The 19221-nt window shown below is 44.3% G+C and overlaps 3 long non-coding RNA genes across 3 annotated transcripts; all 3 read left to right on the forward strand.

Moving 5' to 3' along the window:
* The first annotated feature begins 3698 nt into the window (after positions 1–3698).
* On the forward strand, positions 3699–8815 carry LOC115384210 (uncharacterized). The gene is made up of 3 exons (XR_003930859.1): positions 3699–3745; positions 3828–4115; positions 8757–8815. It is a non-coding gene; the product is annotated as an uncharacterized LOC115384210 (long non-coding RNA).
* A 202-nt stretch (positions 8816–9017) lies between these two features.
* On the forward strand, positions 9018–9609 carry LOC115384098 (uncharacterized). The gene is made up of 3 exons (XR_003930799.1): positions 9018–9071; positions 9147–9437; positions 9556–9609. It is a non-coding gene; the product is annotated as an uncharacterized LOC115384098 (long non-coding RNA).
* LOC115384097 (uncharacterized) lies at positions 9608–10286 on the forward strand. Its single transcript, XR_003930798.1, has 2 exons — positions 9608–9973; positions 10059–10286. It is a non-coding gene; the product is annotated as an uncharacterized LOC115384097 (long non-coding RNA).
* Positions 10287–19221: the final 8935 nt, after the last annotated feature.

The raw sequence follows: 19221 nt of genomic DNA on the forward strand, positions 1-19221 counted from the left end.
GATCTGTAATTCTGTCATGGAAACACGACCACCTCCTGATGTGTGACAGCATCCTCCTACCAGATCTGATTGTATAAGTCCGTTACTCAGGAAATCACTTCTTGCTCAACATGGTTACAAAAGTTTCTCAACCTGGACAAACATCCAGAGTTAAAACTCCAACAAACATAAAAGTCCAACAAACTGATGCAAATGACAACAAATAGATGTAAAGCCTCCAGAAAGTGATGGAAGCCGAAAAGCAGGTGTAAAAGTGCCGTAAAGACATAGAAAGTCAATCCTCAGGTGTGTAAATCCACCAATAAGAGAGCTGATGTTTGACTGGACACCAGGATGAAAACTGCTTCATTTGAATTCAGAAAAAGTTTCCCATGTGAGTCTGAGATAACAAGACTCTTTGTCGCTGGTGAAAAACATGCAGATTGGACGTGGGTGTATGTGGAAGCTCCACCTCCAGCTCCACCGAGTGGCTGATAAATGCTGGGGACAGTTGATGATGACTCGTCACTTTTCATTCTAATTGTTTTGAGGAATGCATCCACTGTTGTGCAGGAGTAAAAAAGTGATGTGAGGAATGATCCAGAGTGATTGAGAACAACTGTCATTTCTGGAATAAAGAGTTTTGGTCCCGATACTGACCCCTGGTGGACACTACAAGCAATGTCCAAGCATGAAGACTGAAAATCTCCTGTTTTGACAAACTGTTGTCTGATGCTTCAGTAACTGTTCCTCCAGTGTGAGGCCACGCCCCTGACAGCAGAACTCCAGTATATTGATGAATATCTCATTATTTATTGAATCCAATGCTTTTTTCAGATGAGTGAACTCTGGAACTGCTTCATTCTTTCTTCTTTCTCTCCATGAGCTCTGTTAATGCAGTGATGTGGATCTCTGTGATCTGGATCCATGGTGACTTTCACACAGCAGCTTGTGTTTGTCAGTAGATTCATCCAGTGAAAACTTTTTCTGAGTTTCTGGAAAAGTGTGGGAGTAAAGAAACGGGCCTGTAATTATTGATCTGGTGTTTCTGTTATGGGTACCGGCCTGCGGCTCCCGTGGGCAGTTATATGTTGCTGAAATGATAAAGTAGAGACGATGACATGGGAGCTGTGGCTTCTCCTTTGCCGGATCATGCAGTTATGAGAGTGAACCGGAGGGTGAGGTGACAGATACCACAGGCTCACAGTGCCTCCTACTGGTTGGAGTGCTGTGACTACATGTCCATTTCACCAATATACCTTTTATAGTACTTCTTCACAAAATAATACAGACACATCAAAGAGGGCAAACTCAAACACAAAAATACATTCACAAAAGTGGACATACACTGGTGGGCATCACATCTCCAGTTCTGTCCAGTGGAATGACTTCAGCTGTTTTCATCTCTTTTGGGGATTTACCAGTTTGCAGAGACAGACAGCTGATCGTCATGTCGATACCATCCCAGTCCTGAGAAAAACCCCAAACCAGCACAAAACTAACCTGCGACTCCAAAACCTGCCTGAGAGCTGAACCACGTCATGGATTTCAGACGTATTCCCAGATTTAGTTTCTCTGGTCCCGTTTACACAACAACGTTTCAGGAGGAAACAAATCGTTCTGGAGTTTTTGTTTTGGAAAAGTTTGGCATTCATGAATAAAACACTAGTTTAGTTGTGTATTGGGGTTTCTGTTTCCATGACAACAATGCTTGGAGTCTCTGAAAACACCAGTTTTTGGAAATGGCTTCCAGGGTGGAAGTTGTTGAAAACACTGGGCTCTGTCTCCTGGTAGAGGACAGGAAAGGAGACTTTGTGGAAATGCTCGGGGCGTCTCCTGGTCGACTGGGGAAACTCTGCTGCTGCACATGCACAGTCCGGCCGGGTCGACTGGGCTTCTGCTCATGCTCAGGAGATGGACGACAACAACATCCTGAACTCTGTCTCTGTCTCCCCTCAGGAGTCCATCTGGAAGACAGAAACCGTCCAGCTGGTAAAGAAAGTCCTCAGAGATGAAGACAGAAAGAGAATCTTTGTTCTTGCTGACTTTGTGCTCTTTGCTCAGAGGCTGATGGTGAGTTCAGGTTGGTGGGAGGAAGCTCTGGCTGTTCAGGTGGACTGGAGCTGAAACTCCTCGGAGAATGGAGACCAGTGGGCAACTATGGCTGGAACCTGAAGTTATTAACTGCAGTCTGTGAACGTCTGGACTGTGGCTCTGCTGTTTCCATCAATACAACATCTGAGTCATCCAGAAGATCTGTGTGGAGTGTCCACCCTCGATGTTCCCAGTCTCTGTCATATTTGAAGAACTGCTTCTGGTCCTCTGATTCTTACTCTTCCATTAATCTCAGGTGCTCAGGTAAGACCAGTGAGGTTTCATTAACTGCATGTTGTCCACATGGTGAGTTCAGACAGAAAGATTCTAACATGACATCAGGATGGATCAGTCAGTAAAGATTCAAGGTTTTTATTTTCCATCTGTTCACATAAACCAGCAGCTCAGACACACAGGCTTTCATGTTTCTGTGGAGTCAAGTTGAAAAAACAGATTCATTTATCAAATGTAGAATCAAATAAAGCAGGGCCGGTTTTAGCTATGCGCAATGTGGGCGACCGCCCAGGGTGCAATCTATGAGAAGGCGCACTGGCGCCGTGCGCACGAGACACAAAAACAAACAAACAAAAAAACCACCAGTTTTTCAGACTTGCTCTCATTTCCATGTCAAGTTAGTGGTGTGAGCGCTGAGGCACCATGATTTGTCAAACCATACAGCTTGTGTGTCTGTCCGGGCTGTCCGAAGGGGGGGGGGGGTCAACGAGTGATTACAGAGGTTGGTAAGGGGGGCGGTGGTGCGCAATGGTGCGGGGAGGGGGTACAGACCCACACATAACTGACTGGGTTATGTGGGAAAAAAAATGGAAAAAAAATATCTATGTAAATTTGTTTACGTCGCGTCACTCCGTACTCCAGTTGATTTACGGGTGAACCGTGACCGGAAGGTGCTGGCAAAAGGTAATGTTTTGATCATGGATCCAAGTAAAAGACCAGAGAAGCTATCAGGAGCCCAGTTTAGAAAAAGAAGAAAAGAAGAAGGGGAGAAACAGGCAAAAGATAAAGGTATGCATATTTTTATGAGAGATGTGAATGACATTATAGGCCATTTATTAGCCTTTTGCAAACATGTTGCTAAGCCACAGAAGACGACTGTATGTGTTATTTAGTTTTGCTGAACTGCAACTATTGTAATTGAGACATCATGTCATGCAACTAATTTCACCCAGAGGCAACCTAGTATAGCTACACACACTGCAGCTACAGCCGTAGCTGCAGTGTGTGTGTGAGGCTGTAGCTGCAGTGTGAGTGAGGCTGTAGCTGCAGTGTGTGTGTTTGAGGCTGTAGCTGCAGTGTGTGTGTGAGCTGTAGCTGCAGTAAACTCCTGTTCTGTCTTCAGACTGGGTGCGGCTGCTGAATGGATCCAGTCGTTGTTCAGGCAGACTGCAGGTGAAGACTAACCCGTCTGACCAGACCTGGTCCTCAGTGTGTGAAGCAGATCTGGACCTGCAGGATGCTCAGGTGGTGTGTCGGGAGCTGGGCTGTGGGGCTCCTTCAGTCCTGCAGGGGGCGCTCTATGGAGACGTGCAGACTCCCAGGTGGAGCCCAGAGTTCCAGTGTGGAGGCCATGAGTCTGCTCTGCTGGACTGTAGAAGCTCAGGCTCAGCTAGAAGCAGCTGCTCACCTGGTAAAGCTGCTGGACTCACCTGCTCAGGTAGAAGAGGAGCTGCAGCTTCCACTCCTCTTCTCTTCAGAATCACTCCATCCTCTCACTCTTCTCTCTGCTCTGGGTTCAGGGGGTGATGAGTTCAGGTTGGTGGGAGGAGCCAGTCGCTGTGCAGGAAGACTGGAGCTGAAATATCTTGGTGAACAGAGACCTGTGATGAGCGATACCTTCACCATGACGACAGCAGTTCTCGTCTGTGAACATCTGAACTGTGGCTCTGTTGTTTCTGTACAACCAACTGAAGTGTCAGTTCAATACATGTGGAGAATCGACTCTCGATGTTTTCAATCGGGATCTGATCGAAGGAACTGTGTGGAATCAAGGAGGTTCCCTGACACCCTGAAACTCACCTGCTCAGGTACTGTTTGGCAGGTACAGTTGACTTTAAAAAATGAATCTTTCCTTCCTGGTTTAACAGCAGATTAATTTCCTGCTGCTTCTCTGCTGCTTCAGTTTGTTACTCAAACCAGAGATCAGCTGATTGGTCTCCAACAAAATCATGTGAAAAAAACCTCAAATTCACAAAGATCTGAGGATGAAAATACCTCAACTGCTGGAGTTGAGCAGAGTTTCTACTGTTTTATCTGAGGTTCTATCGTTTTTTCTCGAGTTTCTACTCTTTCCTCTTCGGCCATGAGGTCAACCATGAAAAAGTGGCTAGAAAATGATTTTCGTTCCCATGTCTGGGCTCTCCTTTTAAGATGCATTTTTGTTCAGAACATACCCTTACAGACTTTAGGTTAAACATTTTCCGCAATACATGCTGCAGTTGTTTTTGTCAGAAGCCATATATCTAAATAGATATGAACTGAAAAAAGCGACACTTCTATGGTGCTAAATTCACCTGCTTTTTTTTTTTTATCAACATCCACTTTAGCAGCACATCTCTCACATATTTACGTTCATACATTCACACTTTGAGGTGCAGGATTTTTAGTCATCCAGGTCTCTGTTATGCCGGGCGGACACTGCGATTTCGAGGGGATTTCGCCACGATTTTGCCGTCGCACACCACGCTGCGTCATTGTGGAAACATCATAGCGTCGGGATGTCCGGTCGGGAGGTCGTAAGCCGTGCGGTGTGAGAACAGCCATGAGGAAGGATTAATTGCTGCTACGTTCTAACGATAATGCTGCGACCTCCCGATCGTCAGAATTTTTCGCTTAGCTCGTACAGTGATGTTACATCACGATTCTACGTTCGCACCTGCGCAGAAGACACCGGTGGAGCTTTTTGCCGGGGCAGTATAGTGTTTAAAGCAACATTGGCTGGCTCAGTGCGGCTCCATGCTAATGCTAATTGCTAATTCTAATGCTAACATGAAACTATCATAACAATATACAGTTTACATTAATGTTACCTCAAGCTCCTGATGAAGGATGGACATCCCATAAGGACCATGTCTCCTCAGCCATACACGTACCCAAATCCTTTTCTTTTTTTTTTTTAGTTTCAGCACAGAAGACGGCGCACACAACTGCAACAACTTGCTGCCTGCTCGCCATCTTGTTGTCATGCACGCTGTGGTTGTCATAGGAACTAGGAACCTTTTGTTTTTCGTTGTTCACACTCGAGCACGTCGTGCCGTCACACGCCGTGGTTGTCAATAATCTTGACTGACAGCAGTCGAACAGTATGAGTGCACATGTCGTAGGGTCAAATAGAGTACGAGTGACAAACGCAGTCCTGCAGTGGGAGCATTTCTCCGACGGTCAGATTTCTAAAATCGCACAGTGTCCGCCCGGCATTAGCTCCCTGTCTTCACTGTGCCGTCCTCTGCCACACAGAGCACCTTTCAGACAGCGTCTCAGTACTGCTGCCTGGTAGTTTTCCCTTTTGCAGTGCTGGAGTCGAGCATCGTGGTGGAGGCAGTGCTCGTTCTGCCGAAGCTGGTGCTGCCATATAGAATGCTCTGTATCCTGCATCTTTCATATTTTCAGCAGAGGACTGGCCGTACAGGCGGCACACATATTTGCAAAGTACTTCAAAGACGGACTCTGTCGTGATCATCCCGCCCCCAGCCGGTCCTTCCCAGGGTGAAGCTCTCCCCCCACCCCCCACCGGACCCTCCTAGCACTGGCCATGGTGAACCACAGGCCACCCTCACTTTCCTCCCACATCACCGACACCAAATTGGCAGAAACAAAAACTAAATGAGGCTGGTAAAAGAAAGTAAACAAAAGAAAGCACTAAATGTGAAAAATTAAATCATCCTTAAATGTGTGTTTTTATGAGCAACGCTTTAAACGGAGTCGCTCTTCTTCAGGCATAAACACGCAAAAAAAATTCTTCAGATGAATAAAGTGAAAATAGAGAAAATCCAGGTTCTCGTCTCTCCAGAGGATAAAGACAGAATCAGACAAAGCCATTGTTTGGCGCAGTTCTTGAATGTTTCCCATCACGTTGCTGAAAAATTCTGAATTTGTTCTTTTTTCTCAGATATCAGGAGCATATCGCACATTTTTGATGACTTCTTAAAAGTTTTCCTTGTGTTTTCATCCTCTGAGCTGCTGAAGATCGTAGCCAGGTGGCAGCCATCTTGAATATTTCATGCTCTCCTATTGGATCAGCAGGTTCCACATGACTCGAACCGCAGCACGCATGACAACAGCAACACTACGCCAGTGAAGGAAATAGTACCGACTTCAAACACTGATTAAAAAAAAAAAAAAACTGTGGGATTACAGATTGAGAATTTTCAACATCTTGGTCAGAACCAGTGCATCTTTTTAAATGAGTAAGAAGACTGCAGTGCCCCAGATGTGGGAACAGGATGAAACGATACGGCTTTGACCGTACGGCCAATCTGTGTTTAGACTGTTTCCTTCAAGCTTCTACTATTTCCTATGAGGTTTTATTGATTCATCTGAGGTTCTGTTGTTTCCCCTGGTTGATGTTCTGTTATGTGTTCAGCAGGGTTTGGAGGGTTATGTTAAAAATGTAATCTGGTACAGTTACAAGTTACCTGTCAAAAAGTGTAGTCAGTAACTTCCTCTAACTACTGAAAAAGTGAAGACAAAGTTATGTAGCAGAGTAGTTTAAATTAGTTTAAGACCAGTAAACAGAAATAAAGACAAGGACAAGCACAGTGTGTCATCCACTCAATGTTCTGACAACTCTCACTCTCCACAAACACTAAATACTCTCAGTAATGTGATTACCTGCTGAGCTCTGTGCTCAGCCTCAGTTGCTCCCAGCAGCGGTTGGTGCTGTGGTCAGTGTGGACAAGCGTCCAGGAAGCAGTCCCTGAAGGAGGAGCTGTGCTCCATACAGGTGAACTGTACAGGAGCTGGATCAGCTGGAAGCGGCTGCTCTTCATACATTCACTGCTGGGCTCCTTTGGTTTCCTGCGCCCCCTGGTGGCCACAAGGAAGAACAGTTAGTTCAAATGCAGTCCGGGCCAAGAGTCCACTCTTCATTAGTGTTGGGCGAAAGACTTTTAAAAAGTAATTATTTATAGTTACTAGTAACTCCTTCAAGACAGTAACTAAGTTATAATGTTTTTAATTACAAGGCAAAATCACTCTTGTCTTACTTTCGCAAGAAAAAATGCTGAAATACTTTAAAGAATCTGGCTCCCTCTGAATGGAACTTTAAGATGCGTGTTCAGTTATTTATTATAAAACTGAACATCTGATTCATGAAGTAAACAGTCACTTGACAGACAAAACTACAAGCAGGAAGAACTCCATTAATCAAAATGATTCAAATGTTATTGTGTGATGATATGAGACACCATCAAATCTGATTTGTCTCTGTAGATCACATTTCCACAGCTACTGACATGGATATTTGTCAGTAGAGGTCTGAACTTCCATTGAGTTTAAAAGCCTCTGAATGATCAGGGCTCTCTGTGGCTGTATCTCTGTCACGTCACGTGACGCACTTTGGACCAATCAGGTTCCTTTTTTCTGTAAACAAACTCCACTGGACTGTGGAGGAGGAAAAAACAGCTGAAAGGGTGAATTATAGTAACGGAAACACAGAATTTCATTGTCAGTAATGGTAACGGTGTAATGCTGAGAAAAGTCATAAGATGGATTACTTGTGACTCAAATAGTAATGAGGTTTATTTTAATGCAGCTCCTCCCATCACTGCTCTTCATATATCTATGGTAGTGTCATGGTTTGTGCTGTAAAGTCTGGACAGCTCATATGTCTGGAATATCCATCCATCCATCCATTTTCTACCGCTTATCCGGGGCCGGGTCGCGGGGGCAGCAGTCTCAGCAGGGATGCCCAGACTTCCCTGTCCCCAGACACTTCCTCCAGCTCCTCTGGGAGGATCCCAAGGTGTTCCCAGGCCAGCCGAGAGACATAGTCTCTCCAGCGTGTCCTGGGTCTTCCCCGGGGTCTCCTCCCAGTGGGACATGCCCGGAACACCTCCCTAGGGAGGCGTCCAGGAGGCATCCTAAACAGATGTCCGAGCCACCTCAGCTGGTTCCTCTCGATGTGGAGGAGTAGCGGCTCTACTCCGAGCTCCTCCCTGGTGACTGAGCTCCTCACCCTATCTCTAAGGGAGCGCCCAGCCACCCTACGGAGGAAGCTCATTTCGGCCGCTTGTATCCGGGATCTTGTCCTTTCGGTCATGACATCCCTAGAGCCAGTCTCTGTGTCCGGGGATCGGGTCGCCGGGCACCCTGCCGTCGGCTGCCACCCAATCCACACTGCACCCGGCCCCTACGGTTCCCTCGGTGGGTGGTGAGCCCACCGGAGGTCAGGCCCACGTCGTCCCTTCGGGCTGAGCCCGGCCGGGCCCCGTGGGCAAAGACCCACCAGGCGCTCGCTTACGAGCCCCAACCCCAGGTTCCATGTCTGGAATATTCAATCTGATTTTCAAATGTAATCTCACTCAGTAATCCATGTTTTTATTAGATATACCTGTAATGAGATTACAAATGTTTTATGTACATTAAAGGATTACAGTTACTCTTCTTTTGTATGCTATTAACGTAACTGTGTCACATGTACTCTGTTCCTCTCCAACCCTGGTGTTCAGACTCGGTGCGGCTGCTGGATGGATCCAGTCGTTGTTCAGGCAGACTGCAGGTGAAGACTAACCCGTCTGACCAGACCTGGTCCTCAGTGTGTGAAGCAGATCTGGACCTGCAGGATGCACAGGTGGTGTGTCGGGAGCTGGGCTGTGGGGCTCCTTCAGTCCTGCAGGGGGCACTCTATGTAGACGTGCAGACTCCCAGGTGGAGCCCAGAGTTCCAGTGTGGAGGCCATGAGTCTGCTCTGCTGGACTGTAGAAGCTCAGGCTCAGCTAGAAGCAGCTGCTCACCTGGTAAAGCTGCTGGACTCACCTGCTCAGGTAGAAGAGGAGCTGCAGCTTCCACTCCTCTTCTCTTCACTCTCACTCCATCTTCTCACTCTTCTCTTCGTTCAGGGTTTCCTGAAATCAGGCTGGTGGGAGAAAACAGTCGCTGTGCAGGTTCTCTGCAGATCAGAAGGTCTGGAGTTTGGAGACCAACAGATATCTCCTGGTGGTCTTTGAAGGAAGCAGCTGTTTTTTGTTCACATCTTCACTGCGGCTCTGCCGTGTCTGCAGATGAGACACATTCAGTCAACTCCACACTTACAGTGGTGATCAGCAACAGCTGCTTTCAGTCTGTACCTGATTTCATGAAGTGTTCATATTTCTATGAAAGTTACTCCAGCAATAATCTCACCTGCTCAGGTAAGTTCATCAGTGGTGTGTTCCTCACTCACCACAGTCAGAGTTACAGTTCTGTGTGTGTGTGTGTGTGTGTGTGTGTGTGTGTGTGTGTGTGTGTGTGTGTGTGTGTTCGTTCCAGACCTGCTGCTCCATCCAGTCATCTCCGTGTCCTCCTCCTCCTCCATCCTCGGGGTCTCTGAGGCCCAGAAGCAGGGGCTCCAGGTGATCTGGGGCTCCACCTTCACCATCAGCTGCTCCATCCAGCCACAGTACCCAGGAGGCTCCTTCCAGCTCACCTTCACCTCCTCCAACACCTCCTACAACTCCACCCAGTCGGCTGTCAATCACTCTGCACACTTCCTGTTTCCTGCCGCAGAGCCCGCCCACCAGGGAAACTACAGCTGTGTTTATCACCTCCATGTTTTTGGACACAACTTCTGGTCAGAGAGCCGCCTGTTGTCTCTGTCTGTGTCCGGTAAGAAGCTGTGATCGTCAGATGGGTGGTGGTGCCGCTGTCTCTGCTGCTGCTGCAGGGGGCGCTGTGGCTGTACTGTAAGGTACTGTTCACCTCTCTGCTGATGCTCTGGAGCTCTGGGTGGAGCCAGACTCTCCTCATTCCTGTGTGTCGTCATGTCTCTGCAGGCCAGCAGGGGGCAAACCAGCAGACCGGGCGGGCGCTGAGCGGAGTGCAGTGGAGGGATGAAGTCGTTCCTCTGAACCTTCCTGCTGTGAAGACCAGATGGTTTTTATGAGCTTCTTACAACAATGATGAATCTCATCACGTTCCCACAGACAGTGGAACAAGGTTCCTTTTCGTTTTGTGGACCGTGGTGAAAAAAAGAGCGTTGTTTTCCTGTATACTGGACCACGGTGGATGTCCTTTTTTTAATCTCCTTTTTACTCTTTTTACTACTTTTTCATTGATGTTTTTCAGTCATATCATAGATGCTCAGTTCATCATATATTATCATCTGCTCTGCTCAGGCTGACTGTGTTTAACTGAGGAGATATTTTTGTGATTGTAATCCAACTTATTAGCTTGTTCTGCACCAAGGTGAGGCAGGATGTGGTTTGCAGCAGGTGTTGAACAGTATGGAACCGGACCAGTTTGTGTTTCATCCTGAGTGGTTCCATCTGGCCTGAAGAACTCGTGTGGATCTCACTGCCTGCATGTTTTGTTTTTCTTCTCTCTTCTTTCTCTTTTTGTTGAGAACTGAGGCTGTGGTTGGTTTCCTTGGTAACGAAATAGCATCAGAAGACCTGTCCATGGGACTGGCGCGTTTAAGTAGACTCTGTTTTCCAGTGGGTGGCGCTCTCGCTTTGCCTTTCTGAATTGGCAGAGAAAAGATGGAAACCAAACCTGAAATCTGGAGAGAGGTCACCTCCGAGGTTGATGTCAGCCAGATACCAAATTTAGACTAAAAACAGATTATTATGAGCTGCAAAATCTAAAAACGGCTAACATAAAGTGACCTCATTAAAATAACAACGCGCCTGAAATTTCAGACATGGAAGAACCAACGCAACATCAGTTCTTTGATTTCTTAATTTTTGGAATTTTACTTTTTTAATCAGTTTTGAATTATAACCTGTAATCCTTTGAGTGAATAAAAATCTGGTGAACATTTCAAATCTCTGGTGGAGTGGCGTTATTTCTCTGAGTGAGACCAAAGAAGGAACTTGGAATCGGGTTTGAGGGACGTTTCTTGGCCCCTGAGAGGGAAGCCTCCAGTAGAACCTGCACTCCGGCACAGCACCAGACCCGGCTCACCCAGCCCGTCAGGAACGCTCACTCTGGTTTTCTGCCAGCTGGGAGCGTTCCAAACTTCAAGCAGTGCTTTGTGAAATAATCTGGTTTCTTTGTGCAAAGTCAAATAATGTGAGCATCAAAACCAACAATGAAAAAACCTTCAGTTTCACAGGATTCTGACCTCTACCTCATCATTCTTCACATAGATCTTTGTTCCAGAACCACTTGCGAGTGTTTTGTGTGTCTGTAGGGGGAGTTAAACTTTGGGGGAGGGAAAAAAGTGTTTTAATCCTGCTTTTAAGCCTCTCTGACTAACAGACAGTTGACTCTGTCTCCATCTTGTGGCAGAATTGTGTCACTGCACTTATTACCCTGATCCAGATTTGTTTCTTCTGTTTTGAAGGAATTATGAACTGAAAAATTTTAGTCCACATTCCCAGATGGATTTATTCACTTAGATCAATGTATTTAGTGGTAAATTTATTTCACATTTCAAATCTTCTTTTTATTTGGATGTAAGAAAAAAATATGTAAAAAGTAAACAAACTGTTGAATAAAAAAGTAATCTGCACAACCACTTTGACATCTTGATCAATTGAAGTAGAAATAAAGCAACAAACACGTGTAGATTTTCATCAATTAAGACAAAAACATCCTCAAGACATCCTATTAGAACATCAAAATGTTCTAATAGTTTCTTTTCTTTCCTCCAGAGCAGCAGGTGGAAGAGGCGGAGGAGTGGAGACAGGAGACGGTCCAGACACTCTTTTCACTCTTTCACTCTCTCAGCTTGGACTTTCTCAGGCAGCAGCTGATCACAACATCCGCTTCAACTCATTTCCAGTTCAAATGCTGCAACTGGAGAAAGTATAAGTTGACAGGTGTGGTGTGAAAATAGTCTTTTACCACAGAAGAGCTGCAGCTCTGAAGAGGGAAGAGTTTTTATTTGTTCATAAATGTATCCAGCATCACCCCCTCCTCCGCCGGGGAAAAGCTGGACAGGAACTGCTCCATGTTGAATAATTATATAGTATTCTTCACATCATGTTTATTTTAATATGTTATTTCGTAGTTTTCATATTATCCATGTCTCTGTTCAGGTACAGAGTGTTTGTGTAAACAGGTGTGGGAAAAGATGTATTATGTGTGACAAAAACCAAGTATTTTCTGGCTGTCTCACTCTTCCTTTTTTCTGCATGCCTTTTTCCTTTTTTCTTAGGGGCACTCACCTGGCGACCGGCCAGTCTGTTTTTCACTTTTTCTAAAAGCATAAAGCCACGCGTGTCTCTGCCTCTCTGTTTCTCTCTTTCACAAATGGGACCCCACTTGGCAAGTATCTGACACTCGTGAGTGAAGAGTATGGAGAGTTTGAAGGTCCTGATAAGGAGTGAGATGTGCACAAGGACCGGCACCTTTGTGAGGGAGGGAAAGAGGGAACTAACAGGTTTGCAGCTGTGCCAAGAGGTGTACATTCACTACGGAGTGATATCACTACGGAGTGTTTAGCATGTGTACAGTCCCCACTAGTAAGTGTCAGACAGGCACAGGTGTCCTTCCAGAAAACAGTATAAAAAGGGCAAGGCTGAGCTCGGTCTTTGCTCCAGTTCCCTTTGGTCGGGCTGGCTGCCGGGAGCATTTAGAAATAAAGGCTCTCTATTTTGCATTCTGACTCCGACTCTGTCTGATTTTTCTGAGGAAAACCAAGATTGAAGACTTCAAGAACCAAGAGTGGATATAATTAAAAATTTTACGATTTCTCTGGAAAATCTTTGTGGATTGTTTTTTTTTTTCATCGCAACTGGCCGAGGATACTTTTTAAATAAAAAACCACGACATCCACCTACCCATGTATTTTCCAGCCCTTCCCCTCCACCCTCCTCCCTCCCTGCCTCTCTGTCCTCTCAGTCTTCTGGTGAACCTCTGCTCTGTTCTGAATGTCAGTCCAACTCAAATCCAGTCCAACACGACTCTGAAGCAGTGCCTGGTTGTGTTTCCTTGTTGTTCTTTGCAATAATTATAGGTAAAATTATTTGGCTGTTTGTTATTTATGTATCTTCCTTTTTAAAATACAGTTCGTGGCGGTGTGGCGTGAGGGAAAAGACAGAGGACGACTCTCACAGGTGGAGGAATCTGTCCAGTGAAGACAGCTGTGAGACAGTCTGAGTGATTCCACAGGACGGAGGACATGGAGGAGTGGATTGTATTATATGTAGTTATTCAGTTTGTTCATTCTGGCAAATCCAGTTAATCCTGTCCTGTTTTCAGATGTTCTCAATGTGAATATTTACAGTAATTCTGTGGTCCATTGGTTTAATGATTGATTAACTCTTGTTGTCAGATCACACACACACACACACACACACACACACACACACACACACACACACACACACACACGTTAAACATAGTGCTGTCTATGGTGCTGAAGTATCAGCTTAATACAGTGACTGGATACATTGTGTGAAAACACACACTCACACACACACACACACACACACACACACACACACACTCATGCACAAATCCATACACAGTTAATACAGTTTGCATTTTATAATGTTTTGTTCTGTTGTTGTTGTTGTTTTTTTCATGTGTTTTAATTATCTTCTGCACCATATGATATTTATGTTCTCTGTTCTCATGGAGAAGTTGTAATTTGTGTAATGTTCAAATAAAAAAAAAAAGAAAGGTATGTGTTTTTTCAGTATTCATGCTCTTAAAGTTTAAATTACATTTTCTAATTCGTTGTATGTGTGCTGTGAGAACACTTCAAAGCATTATGAGCACTTTGTGACACTATGTGGAGGTTTACATGCTTCATTAGTGAAATTGCCTTCAGCAGCTGCACCTTGTTATCATATGGTCTGTATTGATGCTGATCAATCAGGGACTCTATCATCTGCTACTGTTTATCAGCTTCGGTATTCGGCTGTTGTTCTTATGTGTTAATTTGAAAGTGGAAATGTGGTCAAAACAAGACGGATGTGTTGATATATCTGTAGTTACACTGCATGCATTTTCAATCATCTATGTCTGTGTATAATTTTCAAGGACAGTTGTTGGTCATTTGTTCACGATTTGTTTTCTCATGTTAAAAAAGAGGAATACAATACACTTGCTTGCGATATTAGCCTGTTAAGAAACAGTAACTGGTTCACTCCTGTAGATTTATTAAACTAACGTGATCATTTCAATCCTCAGAGGTGTGATCAGACAGGGCTAGTGGCAGGAGGAAAGAAGGAAACAGGTTTTATCCATGTCTGCCCTGGAGCCCTGCTTCCAGTGTCCCCACCCCCCAACCCCCCAGTTTGCACAGATACACCAGCATGATACTACACTTCCAAATATTACATACATTAAATAGATTTTGTTACTTCCTGCTCCTTTTCAGACAGATAAAGTTTGTCCAAGTAGAGTTTCCGTAATTAACTGTCTCGCTGGAAATTGGGTCGCGACCACGCTCGCGCGTGCGCAGAAGCGGCTGCTCGTCTCCTGTCCTGTAGCTCCGCCCCCTTCAGCAGCAGCCTGGAGCCGGAAGTGTTTCAGGTGAGTCGCTGGAGTTTGATGAACAGTTCAGAGCAAACAGGCTGGAAATGAAGCAGAGAGCAGTGAGGAGCAACGCTTCCTGTCCAGGATGTGATCAGACGCTCTCAGAAGCGCTGACAGATGATTTGAGACTGTTTATGTAGCAAAACGCTCCGAGCAGCGCTGCTAACTCCACCCAGCCAGCCACAGCCTCCCGATGTCCGCAAACATTTACAGACACCAAGTTTCCCTCGTTTAAACACCAGCAGCTTCACTTTGAGTCCATTTCTGAAGAAGACGTGTGAATGTCTGCAGTGTGTTTGTCATGAAGTCTCGACCCCGCCCGCTCCTGCTGGAACAGTGTGGAAAACAAACGCCACAGAAACAGCAGTAAACATTGAGAGGGAATCATTTTAATGATTAATGATAAATATAATCAGCTGGAAGTATTGATAACAGGACAACAGCAAGGCTCCTGATTTGACCTTCTTAAAGTGTTTTTTGTTGTTTTAATCCTCTCAAACTAAAGACAGTTGACTCTTTCTCCATATTGTGGCAGAATTATTTCACTGTAAAGACAAAATGTTCTTAAAACCTGAAGAATGTTTATTCTTGTCAACAGGTGAATTTCCACTTTTTTTCCCACAAATAGCATCAATTTATTTCTTTTTTCAAATGTTTGCACTTGCTTTGCAATTGAACGCATTTCTGCTCCAAGACTTGATGAAATGCAAATAACCAGTTTAGTTGTATTTCTTGAGGCAGTGATCATTCTGAGACAGATTTGGTCGATGGGAGGATTCTTGTTTTATGTATATGCACTATGAAAATGTCTGAATTCTTTTTCCTTCACTGTTATAATTGTCATTGTTTATTTTTCTCATTGAAAAGATATTGAACCAAAAACAATTATCCTACTGCACTACTACTACACGGTCCCTAAAAATGGAGAATATTCAACTGTATTTCTGTTCTGCTCTCGGCTTCAGACCACTTTCAGGATTGATTTCAGGCCAGTTTAAAGCTGGAATTTCAACTATTTTCAGTCTTGTGCACAAGTAAACAGCATGAAACACTTTTCAGACTGGTTCGACTCTTGGGTTTTAGTTGGATTCACACTGTTAAAATTGTGTAGTGATTCACCTACAAGTCTCTGAATGACCTCCAAGTCCTCATCAGTGAGCAGATCAATCACTTCAATCGATTAGTTTTTGTTATTTTTAATGATCACTGGTGTGTGGAGGCAGCAGAATAATTCTTTTTGGTTCAATATCTTTTCAATGAGAAAAATAAACAATGACAATTATAACAGTGAAGGAAAAAGAATTCAGACATTTTCATAGTGCATATACATAAAACAAGAATCCTCCCATCGACCAAATCTGTCTCAGAATGATCACTGCCTCAAGAAATACAACTAAACTGCTTATTTGCATTTCATCAAGTCTTGGAGCAGAAATGTGTTCAATTGCAAAGCAAGTGCAAACATTTGAAAAAAGAAATAAATTGATGCTATTTGTGGGAAAAAAAAGTGGAAATTCACCTGTTGACAAGAATAAACATTCTTCAGGTTTTAAGAACATTTTGTCTTTACAGTGAAATAATTCTGCCACAATATGGAGAAAGAGTCAACTGTCTTTAGTTTGAGAGGATTAAAACAACAAAAAACACTTTAAGAAGGTCAAATCAGGAGCCTTGCTGTTGTCATGTTATCAATACTTCCAGCTGATTATATTTATCATTAATCATTCAAATGATTCCCTCTCAATGTTTACTGCTGTTTCTGTGGCGTTTGTTTTCCACACTGTTCCCGCAGGAGCGGGCGGGGTCGAGACTTCATGACAAACACACTGCAGACATTCACACGTCTTCTTCAGAAATGGACTCAAAGTGAAGCTGCTGGTGTTTCAACGAGGGAAACTTGGTGTCTGTAAATGTTTGCGGACATCGGGAGGCTGTGGCTGGCTGGGTGGAGTTAGCAGCGCTGCTCGGAGCGTTTTGCTACATAAACAGTCTCAAATCATCTGTCAGCGCTTCTGAGAGCGTCTGATAACATCCTGGACAGGAAGCGTTGCTCCTCACTGCTCTCTGCTTCATTTCCAGCCTGTTTGCTCTGAACTGTTCATCAAACTCCAGCGACTCACCTGAAACACTTCCGGCTCCAGGCTGCTGCTGAAGGGGGCGGAGCTACAGGACAGGAGACTAGCAGCCGCTTCTGCGCACGCGCCAGCGTGATCGCGACCCAATTTCCAGCAAGACAGTTAATTACGGAAACTCTGCTTGGACAAACTTTATCTGTCTGAAAAGGAGCAGGAAGTAACAAAATCTATTTAATGTCTGTAATATTTGGAAGTGTAGTATCATGCTGGTGTATCTCTGTGCAAACTGGGGGGTTGGGGGGTGGGGACACTGGAAGCAGGGCTCCAGGGTAGACATGGATAAAACCTGTTTCCTTCTTTCCTCCTGCCACTAGCCCTGTCTGATCACACCTCTGAGGATTGAAATGATTACGTTAGTTTAATAAATCTACAGGAGTGAACCAGTTACTGTTTCTTGACAGGCTAATATCGCAAGCAAGTGTATTGTATTCCTCTTTTTTAACATGAGAAAACAAATCGTGAACAAATGACCAACAACTGTCCTTGAAAATTATACACAGACATAGATGATTGAAAATGCATGCAGTGTAACTACAGATATATCAACACAGCCGTCTTGTTTTGACCACATTTCCACTTTCAAATTAACACATAAGAACAACAGCCGAATACCGAAGCTGATAACAATAGCAGATGATAGAGTCCCTGATTGATCAGCATCAATACAGACCATATGATAACAAGGTGCAGCTGCTGAAGGCAATTTCACTAATGAAGCATGTAAACCTCCACATAGTGTCACAAAGTGCTCATAATGCTTTGAAGTGTTCTCACAGCACACATACAACGAATTAGAAAATGTAATTGAAACTTTAAGAGCATGAATACTGAAAAAACACATACCTTTCTTCTTCTTTTTTGAATTTGAACATTACACAAATTACAACTTCTCCATGAGAACAGAGAAGATAAATATCATATGGTGCAGAAGATAATTAAAACACATTAAAACAACAACAACAACAACAGAACAAAACATTGCAAAATACAAACTGTATTAACTGTGTATGGATTTGTGCATGAGTGTGTGTGTGTGTGTGTTTTCACACAATGTATCCAGTCACTGTATTAAGCTGATACTTCAGCACCACAGACAGCACTATGTTTAACGTGTGTGTGTGTGTGTGTGTGTGTGTGTGTGTGTGTGTGTGTGTGTGGTCTGACAACAAGAGATAATCAATCATTAAACCAATGAACCACAGAATTACTGTAAATATTCACATTGAGATCATCTGAAAACAGGACAGGATTAACTGGATTTGCCAGAATGAACAAACTGAATAACTACATATAATACAATCCACTCCTCCATGTCCTCCGTCCTGTGGAATCACTCAGACTGTCTCACAGCTGTCTTCACTGGACAGATTCCTCCAGCTGTGAGAGTCGTCCTGTCTTTTCCCTCAAGCCACACCGCCTCGAACTGTATTTTAAAAAGGAAGATACATAAATAACAAACAGCCAAATAATTTTACCTATAATTATTGCAAAGTACAACAAGGAAACACAACCAGGCACTGCTTCAGAGTCGTGTCAGCCTGGATTGTCAGTTGGACTGACATTCAGAACAGAGCAGAGGTTCACCAGAAGACTGAGAGGACAGAGAGGCAGGGAGGGAGGAGGGTGGAGGGGAAGGGCTGGAAAATACATGGGTAGGTGGATGTCGTGGTTTTTTATTTAAAAAGTATCCTCGGCCAGTTGCGATGAAAAAAAAAACTACAAAAGATTTTCCAGAGAAATCGTAAAATCTTTAATTATATCCACTCTTGGTTCTTGAAGTCTTCAATCTTGGTTTTCCTCAGAAAAATCAGACAGAGTCAGAATGCAAAATAGAGAGCCTTGATTTCTCAACGCTCCCGGCAGCCAGCCCGACCAAAGGGAACTGGAGCAAAGACCGAGCTCAGCCTCGCCCTTTTTATACTGTTTTCTGGAAGGACACCTGTGCCTGTCTGACACTTACTAGTGGGGACTGTACACATGCTGAACACTCCGTAGTGATATCACTCCGTAGTGAATGTACACCTCTTGGCACAGCTGCAAACCTGTTAGTTCCCTCTTTCCCTCCCTCACAAAGGTGCCGGTCCTTGTGCACATCTCAGTCCTCCTTATCAGGACCTTCAAACTCTCCATACTCTTCACTCACGAGTGTCAGATACTTGCCAAGTGGGGTCCCATTTGTGAAAGAGAGAAACAGAGAGGCAGAGATATGTACACGTGGCTTTTTGCTTTTAGAAAAAGTGAAAAACAGACTGGCCGGCTGCCAGGTGAGTGCCGCTAAGAAAAAAGGAAAAAGGCAAAGGAAAAAAGGAAGAGTGAGACAGCCAGAAAATACTTGGTTTTTGTCACACATAATACATCTTTTCCCACACCT

Source organism: Salarias fasciatus (assembly GCF_902148845.1).
Source record: "Salarias fasciatus chromosome 23 unlocalized genomic scaffold, fSalaFa1.1 super_scaffold_20, whole genome shotgun sequence".
NCBI classification, from domain to species: Eukaryota; Metazoa; Chordata; class Actinopteri; order Blenniiformes; family Blenniidae; genus Salarias; species Salarias fasciatus.